Below are 10,411 nucleotides of genomic sequence, written 5' to 3'. Positions count from 1 at the left end.
TGCAGTGTATATAATTAATACATGATATCAGACTAAATTATAGATAAGACAAGAGATGAAATCAGAGAGTTAAGTAGAGACCCAATGATGAAGAGCCTTGTAAATCAGGGAGAGTCTGGATCACGTGCTTCTCCAGACGCAATTTCAACAAGGCTGTAGGCATGTGCCACTGATGATGCGGACACTGAATTACCTGCCGTGCTGGTCTGTGGTTCTCAAGTTTTGCTCATTCTGCTTCTGTGGGAAATGCCTTGACTCACCTTAGGAAAACCCACTTAGATCTTTTTTTTTGAAACGGAGTCTCGCTCTGTCGCCAGGCTGGAGTACAGTGGCATGATCTCAGCTCACTGCAACCTTTGCCTCCCGGGTTCAAGAGATTCCCCTGCCTCAGCCTCCCAAGTAGCTGGGATTACAGGCACACACCACCATGCGCAGCTAATTTTGTGGGTGTGTTTTAGTAGAGATGGGGTTTCACCATGTTGGCCAGGTTGGTCTCAATCTCCTGACTTTGTGATCTGCCTGCCTCGGCCTCCTAAACTGCTGGGATTAAAGGTGTGAGCCACCGTGCCCGGCTGGAAAACCCACTTATCTTTTAAGATTCAGCCCAACTGTCACCACCTCTGGGAACCTGTGGCCACTCTCCCTTTGGGGTCCCCGCTCTACCGTGTCTCTTTTCATTACATTCCTATCAGTTTATTGCACTGTACTGCATATCTGTTTCTCCCCACTCTGGCCTGTGGGCTCTTTGAAGACATGGGCTGTATCTTGCCTGTGTTTTGATCCCTCACATAGGATATGGTGCATGGTGAGCACTCACTAAATTTTGTGCAGAGTACTGCATGAATAAAAACTTCATCCAGGCTGGGCGCAGTGGCTCACGCCTGTACTCCCAGCACTTTGGGAGGCCAAAGAGGGAGGACTGCTTGAGCCCAAGAGTTCAAGACTAGCCTGGGCAACATAGCAGAGATCTCGTCTGTACTAAAACAACAACAACAACTAGCTGGGCATGGTGGTATGAACCTGTAGTCCCAGCTACTCAGAAGGCTGAGGCAGGAGGATCCCTGGAACCCAGGAAGTCAACGCTGCAGTGAGCTATGATCGCTCCACTGCACTCCAGCCTGGGTGACAGAGTGCGACCCTGTCCCTTAAAAAAAAGTAAGTTCATTTATAAACAGAAGTGAACAGGAATCTGACTCTTGTACTTTGGTGGGAGTTCGGGTTATCTTTTACCTGAGGCTGAGGCTATGCCAAAACTGAGGGCTATAACAACCAGCACCATGTACCACGTGCTGCTTCTGTGCCATAGAGTCTCCTACATGCTTGACACACATTCGTCTATTTCATCCTCCCAATAATCCTACTCCATGTCCAGCAAGGAGTGAAAAGGCTGTGGCAGGTCACATGGAGAAGAGGGCCCCCGTGAACAGACGAAATGAGGAAGAAGATCGGGAGAGGTCGCATGAGCTACAGTGCAAAGGCACAGTGGCTGCGGTGCAGGCTCTTTAGCAAGGTGCTTTGGGCTGGAGATGGGGTTAGGTTTTTACTGCCTGTTGCGAGATAGCGCCAGGAGACACAATCAACATGCAAATGGGTAGCATGTTTCATCACACAGAAGCAAAAAGTATTGCTCCCAAAATGAGAAGTTACGCCCTAAAAGTTATCAAGACAACAATTTTCAGTGCCAAATGTTGTTTCCAGTTCCAGAGGAGATAGAGTAAGCACACCCATTATATTTCTCTTCCAATTACAACTAAAACTCCTGTTCAAAATACATGAAGCAGCTGGGCATGTTGGCTCATGCCTGTAATCCCAGCACTATGGGATGCCAAGGCAGGCGGATCACCTGAGGTCAGGAGTTTGAGACCAGCCTGGCCAACATGGTGAAAACCCATCTCTACTAATAATACAAACATGAGCTGGGCATGGTGGTGCGTACCTGTAATCCCAGCTACTCGGGAGGCTGAGGCAGGAGAACTGCTTGAACCAGGAGGTGGAGACTGCAGTGAGCTAAGATCTCACCATTGCACTCCAACCTGGGCAACAGAGCCAGACTATCTCAATTAAAAATAAATAAATAGGCCGGGCGCGGTGGCTCACACCGTAATCCCAGCACTTTGGGAGGCTGAGATGGGTGGATCGCGAGATCAGAAGATCGAGACCATCCTGGCTAACACAGTGAAACCCCGTTTCTACTAAAAATACAAAAAATTAGCCAAGTGTGTTGGTGGGCGCCTGTAGTCCCAGCTACTCGGGAGGCTGAGGCAGGAGAATGGTGTGAACCCGGGAGGTGGAGCTTGCAGTGAGCCAAGATTGCGTCACTGCACTGCAGCCTGGATGACAGAGCAAGACTCCATCTCAAAAATAAATAAACAAATAAAATAATAAATAAATAAATAAATGAAGCAATGATCCAATCAATCAAACAAACAAATTCTGGAAAGGTGGAGAAGAGGGCTGACCTAGTGGTGAGTTCCCGGGGGTTTGACAGTTTGTTGTTTAGCCTCCTCTATACCCTGTCTTACGTTAAAGCAGTGTCCAGGAAATCCCAGTGCCCCCTCCAGCCCCCACCCCCCACAAAAGGAGCCTCATCTTTTGAGCCAAATGACAGGGAAGAGGGCAGCCCTGTGGGACAGTGCCCTTTTGACTACACACACCCTACTCTAGGAAAACAGTCTGAAAAAAGCTGTACCTTCCCCTGTCGTAGATACTGTAGAGACTGTGGGACAAAGACCTGTTGACCCTTCCCACCTGGGGCCAACACAAGCAGAGGTGGCATCTCTCCGTTATCCATCGAGCACTGGAAAGACAATGTGGAAGGGCCCTGTTGACTATCCACAACCTGCACAAGATTGAGTCACCGTAACAAGGTGGCACCCCATCCTCTCTCAGATACAGTGAGGAGCTAGAAGAAAGGATTCTTCAACCCATTTCCCGCTCCCTGTCCCACCTGCCACAGAATACGCCTCTCTGATCCTAAATAACATTGTATACATTTCAGTTACATAGGATTAAAGACAAGTTCTGTTTAATAATAACTCCAAGAACAGTTTATATATATATTTTTTCTTTTAGAACAGGAGTGAAAATTTATTAAAAAGTTTTAAAGCAGTAAAGAAAGGAAGGAAAGGAAGGAAAGTACACTAGGAGGAAGGCCAAACCCAGTTTTCATATTGTATTTTTGCATTGAAAATCAGTCAGATTTCCTTCAGCCTCAAAAGTGTGTTTATGTAAATGAAATGAGCGCTAGCAGCAAGCTGCACTTTTTTTTTTTCCTAAATGAGAAACAGGTTAAATATGTGTAGGAAGTCCTGGCCATGCCCTCCAAGTGCCCATGTGTGAAAACAACCAGGATCAACACAGCAAAAGCTTTGAGAGCTCAACAGCAATGTGGAATACTCTGAGGTTTCAAATTGGCTTCCAGAGCTGGGTGCGGTGGCTCATGCCTGTAATCCCCACACCGTGGGAGGCCAAGATGGGAGGAACACTTGAGCCCAGGAGTTCAAGATCAGCCTGGGCAACAGAGTGAGACCTTGTCTCTACTAAATATAAAAAATTAGGCCGGGCGCGGTGGCTCAAGCCTGTAATCCCAGCACTTTGGGAGGCTGAGACGGGCGGATCACGAGGTCGGGAGATCGAGACCATCCTGGCTAACATGGTGAAACCCCGTCTCTACTAAAAAAAATACAAAAAAAAAAAACTAGCCGGGCGAGGTGGCGGGCGCCTGTAGTCCCAGCTACTGGGGAGGCTGAGGCAGGAGAATGGCGTAAACCCAGGAGGCGGAGCTTGCAGTGAGCTGAGATCCGGCCACTGCACTCCAGCCTGGGCGGCAGAGCGAGACTCTGTCTCAAAAAAAAAAAAAAAAAAAAAAATTAGCTGGGCGTGGTAGTGTATACCTCTGGTCCCAGCTACTCAGGAGGCTGAGAAAGAGGAGTGATTGAGTCTGGGAGGTTACAGCTGCAGTGAGCTATGACTGGGCCATTGCACTCCAGCCAGGGCAACAGAGCAAGACCCTCTCTCCAAACAACAACAAAAAAACAAATTGGCCTCTGGGTTGCACACAGGTGGGGGAGGCCAGAAGAGCTCTGCAAAAACTTAGAAAACTAAATTGATCTGAGAACCAGAGCCCTGCTGGCCACAGAAAGTGCATCCTAAATCTAAACAGGTTGAGTATCAGAATATTTAAACAGGAACTACAGCCTCATAACATAACACTCAAAGTGTCCAGAATAAAATTAAAACTTACTCCTCATACTAAGAACCAGAAAAATCTGAACCCAGAAAAATTACTCCTCATACTAAAAACCAGAAAGAATTGAATGAGGAAAGACAACAGACAGTAACACTAAGATGACAAACATGTTGGAATGATTGCCTAAGGATTTTCGGTGAGCTATTTTATAAATGGCCCAAGAAGTAATTGTGAACACTCTCGAAACACACTGAAAAATATAAAGTCTCATTGAAGATATATGGAAGAACTACATTGTAATTTCAGAACTAGAAATTACAATAACTAAGTAAAAAACTCAATGGGTGAACTCAATAGCAGAATGGAGATACAAAAGAGAAACAAATTAGTGACCTTGATGATACAGCAGCAGAAATGATCCAATCTGTATCATGACAGTCTTGCCATAAGAAAAAAAAAGTATGTAGAAATAATCCCATTTGACCCACAGAAAGAAAACAAATAGAAAAAAAAAAAAAAGAACAATGGGAAAACAGCAAAAGCTCTAACATTCATGTCACTGAATTCCCAGAAGGAGAGGAAAAAGCAGTGCACAAAAAATATCTGAAGAGGCCGGGCGCGGTGGCTCATGCCTGTAATCCCAGCACTTGGGGAGGCTAAGGCAAGAGGATCACTTGAGATCAGGAGTTCCAGACCAGCCTGGGCAACATGGTGAAACCCCATCTCTACTAAAAATATAAAAATTAGCCAGGCGTGGTGGTGCATGCCTGCAATCCCAGCTACTCGGGAGGCTGAGGCGGGAAATCACTTGAACCAGGGAGGTGGAGGTTGCAGTGAGCAGAGATCACACCAGTGTACTCCAGCCTGGGCGACAGAGTAAGATTCTGTGTCAAAAAGAAAAAGAAAGAAATGAAGAAAAATCCAGAGAGATTTTTTTTTCAGAAGAAAAAGTATAAAAATTAAAAGAAATTTTAAAAAGCAGTAAGAGGGTAAATATCTGGGTGATCTGGGTGAATATAATCTCTTGAGTTTAAAAATTATATTTGATGGGTGAAAGCAAAATCAACATTATCTCACGTGGTTCTCAATGTATGTAGAGGTGATATTCAAGACACATACAATACCGTAAAGCAGGGCAGAGGGGCCTAGAAAACGGTAGAGTTTCTACATTCCACTTGAACTGGTAGCCAACAATCATAAGTATGTATAATATAATCTCTACAGCCACTTATAAAATCCTATATAAAAATATAGACTAAATGGCATACTAAGATTTAGCATGGCATATGAAGTTAAATGGCATACTAAGAAATGTCCAAGTACCCCATAAAAAGGCAAGAAAAGGGAAACAGGTATAAAAAAAAACCCAGAGAGAACAAGTAGAAAATAGATAATAAAAACCCATCTAAAATTAAATATAAATCTTCTAAACATAGCAATCAAAAAGACAGGTTGTTGGAATCTGTTTTTTAAAAAATGACTCATGGCCAAGTGTGGTAGCTTATGCCTATAATCCCAGCACTTTAGGGGGCCGAGGCAGGGGGAATCACTTGAGCTCAGGAGTTTGAGACCAGCCTGGGCATGATAGCGAGACCCCATCTCTACAAAAAGCAAAAAAAGATTAGCCAGGCATGGGGGCACATACCTATAGTCCCATCTACTCGGGAGGCTGAGGTGAGAGAATCACCGAAGCCCAGGTCAAGGCTGGAGTGAGCCGTGATCACACCACTGCACTCCGGCCAACAGAGTAAGACTCTGTCTCAATAAATAAATAAATAATAAATAAATAAACAAATAAATATCAATCGTCACATAAGATGGCAGAGTAGGAAGCTGTAGCATAGAGGTCAGTCCCTTCACTGAAGCAACCACTGAGCTAGAAAGAGTGACTGGCATCAGCTCTTTCAGAACTCTGAAACGTGACCAGAAACTCCTAACCACCAGAGACATACTTAAACAATGAAAGGAGAGGTTGCTGATCTTCACGAGTGAGTGGCATGTGCCAAGCAGCCAATACTCCCCCATTCCTGAGCCTGAGTTCCTGAAGCAGCTGGCTGATGCCAGGGCGAGCGGCGGAACTCTGTCTTCCAAACCGTGGGTTCTGCACTTTGGTGGATCCGATGGGTCTCTGAGGACCAGCACGGATGTTTGCCTTGGTTTATTTGGCCCTCTCAGCAATAGTGGCTTCCCCAGGGACATCCTTCAGAAGATTTAAAAAGACAAAATCCTCCTCTGCTCCACGCCATTTAAAGCCACCTATTTAAGGAAATTGATGTTAGGTGGCTGGCTGACTGCAGAGACAATGAAACAGAAATTTCAGTGACCAAACACAAGGAAGAAACACTTTGCAAAAATAGTTTGGAAAAGTAACAAGAGAGCTCCAGACCTCAACAAGCAAAACCCAGCAATCCCAGGTGACTGAGAGAATCACATGTTGAGGGTCATTACATTGTAACACTTAAAATGCAACGTTCTCAACAAAAAACTATAAAATATACAAAGAAACAGGAAATAGGGAAGCATAGACCATTCACAGGAAAAAAACAGCAAAGAAAATCAGCAAACAATACAATAACTGAACATCATCATCAACCAATGGAACCTAACTGACATTTACAGGAGACTTCACACAACAACAGCAGGTACACATTCTTTGCCCACGGAAGATTCAGCAAGATTTACCAGAACCTGGGTCATAAAACAAATATTTTTTTGAGATGGAATTTCGCTCTGTCTCCCAGGCTGGAGTGCAGAGGCACAATCTTGGCTTACTGCAACCTCCGCCTCCTGGGTTCAAGCAATTTTCCTGCTTCAGCTTCCCAAGTAGCTGGGACTACAGGCATGCACCACCACGCCTGGCTAATTTTTGTGTTTTTGAGACGGGGTTTTGCCATGTTGGCCAGGCTGGTCTCAAACTCCTGACCTCAGGTGATCTGCCCACCTCAGCCCCTCAAAGTGATGGGATTACAAGTGTGAGCCACTGTGCCCGGCCAAAACAAATCTTAAGAAATGTAAAATAACTGAAATCATACCAAATATGTTCTGTGACCGTAATAGAATTAAACTAAATCAGTTTTAAAAAGAAACCAGAAAATCTCTGAACACACGGAAATTAAATACACTTCTAAATAATTCATGGGTCAAAGAGTAAGTCGCAAGGGAAATTGGAAAACATACTAAATTATGTAAAAGTGAAAATATAACATGTTGACTGATATCAGCAAAAATGGCATAGTAGGTAGCTCCAAGTCCCCATCCCCCCACAGAAACATTGATAAACCAAGCAAAACGGTCTGAATCAACTTCATGAGAACTGCAGAAAAATAATCAAAGGTTTACAGTAGCCAAGTCATGTGGTGTGGCTCTTTGTCCCCACGCAAATCTCATCTTGAATTGTAATCCCCAGGGGTCAAGGAGGGATCTGGTGGGAGGTGATTGGATCATGGGGGCGGTTCACCTCATGCTGTTCTCGTGATAGTGAGGGAGTTCTCACGAGATCTGATGGTTTTTAAGTGGTAGTTGCCCCTGTACGCTCTTCTCTCTGCTGCCACCCAGTGAAGAGGGTGCTTGCTTCTCCTGCGCTTTCCACCATTATTGTAACTCTCCTGACCCCTCCCTAGCCAAGCGGAACTGTGAGTCAATTAAACCTCCTTTCTTTATAAATTACCCAGGCTCAGGCAGTTCTTTCCAGCGGTATGAAAACTAATACTCCAAATGAACACTGAATCAAGAAAAAAGCAACTTCAAAATGGTAGGAACACTGGCTTTTATTTACTTGCCCTTGCCCCACAACCTTCCATGGGAGCCTTGAAGATGGCAGCCCACATTCCCAGTGTGGTTTCTGGGATTGAAGGCAGCAGAGCAGACCTTATTCTCAAAGCTTTGTGTTTTCCTGTTCTCACCTGCCCGAGGGCTGCCAAAAGGACTGATACAGGGCAGCTGCCTTTGTTTCACCTAACCCAGAACTCATGCAGGGCGGAAAAGTGGCTACACAGAGGGTATTGCTTGAAAACACTGTAAATCAAATGCATACCCCGCTGATGCCTGGCAAAAGATTACAGCTGAGGCAAACCATAGGTGTGCTGACCCCATGGGAGAAGCAGCTGTGGAGAGTTTCTGTGGGAAATTCGGGTACTGAAAAGTGCGCATGTGTACTATGGAATTTCAATAGCCATGCACATGCTGAGTGCAGAGTGCATTCTCAGAATAGAACTGAGAAAAGATGCTGAGCTTTCATCTGTGGCTCCTCTCCATCCTCCCTGCAGGCAGGGAGTAAAGCCTAGGGCAAAGCTGTACACAGACTGGGCCAGGTGCAGTGGCTCACGCCTGTAATCCCAGCACTTTGGGAGGTCGAGGCGGGTGGATCACTTGAGGTCAAGAGTTTGAGACCAGCCTGGCCAACATGGTGAAGCCCTGTCTCTACTAAAAGATACAAAAAATTAGCTGGGCATGGTGGCGGGTGCCTGTAGTCCCAGCCACTTGGGAGGCTGAGGCAGAAGAATGGCATAAACCCGGGAAGTGGAGCTTGCAGTGAGCCAAGATTGCGCCACTGCACTCCAGCCTGGGCGACACAGCCAGACTCTGTCTCAAAAAAAAAAAAAATTTAAGAAAAAATTTAATATAAAGTGGGCAGAATAAATCCTGTGGTGGTGACCGGGTGAGTGATCTTGAGAGAAATCATGATCTGGAATACATTTCCCATGATCTGACATTTCCCATGGCAGCTAACATTTTTCCACTTTATTCAAATACACATTTATTCGTCAAATATTTGCTGGGTACCACTCTGTGCTATGTATTGGGGATACAGTCATTTGCATCACAAAGTCCCTGCTCAGTGTAATAAGCACTCATTGAGCTCTTATGTGTGAGAAACTGTGCTAGGGGGTATCAAAAACACACAAAATAGGCCAGGCATGGTGGCTCACCCCGGTAATCTCAACACTTTGGGAGGCCAAGGTGGGCAGATCACCTGGGGTCAGGAGTTCGAGGCCAGCCTGACCAACATAATGAAACTCCATCTCTACTAAAACTACAAAAAAAATTAGCCAGGTGTGGTGGTGGGTGCCTATAATCCCCAGCTACGCCGGGGCTGAGGTAGAAGAATTGCTTGAACCTAGGAGGTGGAGGTTGCAGTGAGCTGAGATGGCGCAACTGCACCCTAACCTGGGCAACAGAGCAAGACTGTCTTAAAAAAGAAAAGAAAAGGGCCGGGCGCGGTGGCTCAAGCACTTTGGGAGGCCGAGATGGGCAGATCACGAGGTCAGGAGATTGAGACCATCCTGGCTAACACGGTGAAACCCCGTCTCTACTAAAAAATACAAAAAAAAAAAAAAAAAAAAAAAAACCTAGCCAGGCGAGGTGGCGGGCGCCTGTAGTCCCAGCTACTCGGGAGGCTGAGGCAGGAGAATGGCGTAAACCCGGGAGGCGGAGCTTGCAGTGAGCTGAGATCCGGCCACTGCACTCCAGTCTGGGCGACAGAGCGAGACTCCATCTCAAAAAAAAAAAAAAGAAAAAGAAAAAGAAACACAGAAACACACAAAATAAAACAGAGCCTCTTCTCTCAAAGAACTCACCTTCGCCAGTCGGAGACAAACTATACAAAGCCTTCCCAGGTATCGCATCCCATTTCTTAAGTCCAAATTCTGTTTCCACATTGAAGACTCCAGCTTTTTTTTTTTTTTTTTTTTCTTTGAGACGGAGTCTCGCTCTGTCGCCCAGGCTGGAGTGCAGTGGTGCAATCTCGGCTCACTGCAAGCTCCGCCTCCCGGGTTCACACCATTCTCCTGCCTCAGCCTACTGAGTAGCTGAGACTACAGGCGCCCGCCACCATGCCCGGCTAATTTTGTTTTTGTATTTTTAGTAGAGACGGGGTTTCACCGTGTTCGCCAGGATGGGCTCGATCTCCTGACCTTGTGATATGCCCGCCTTGGCCTCCCAAAGTGCTGGGATTACAGGCGTGAGCCACCGCACCCTTTTTTTTTTTTTTTTTTTTTTTGAGACTCCTTGTTGCCCAGGCTGGAGCAGAATGGTGCAATCTCGGCTCACTGCAACCTCTACTTCCCGGGTTCAAGTGATTCTCCTGCCTCAGCTTCCCGAGTACCTGGGATTATAGGCGCCCGCCACCACACCTGGCTAATTTTTTGTATTTTTAGTAGAGACGGGGTTTCTCCATGTTGGCCAGGCTGGTCTCAAACTCCTGACCTCAGGCGATCTGCCCGC

Source organism: Macaca mulatta, chromosome 3 (genome assembly GCF_049350105.2).
Source record: "Macaca mulatta isolate MMU2019108-1 chromosome 3, T2T-MMU8v2.0, whole genome shotgun sequence".
Taxonomy (NCBI): domain Eukaryota; kingdom Metazoa; phylum Chordata; class Mammalia; order Primates; family Cercopithecidae; genus Macaca; species Macaca mulatta.
This window is presented reverse-complemented; position numbering follows the sequence as displayed.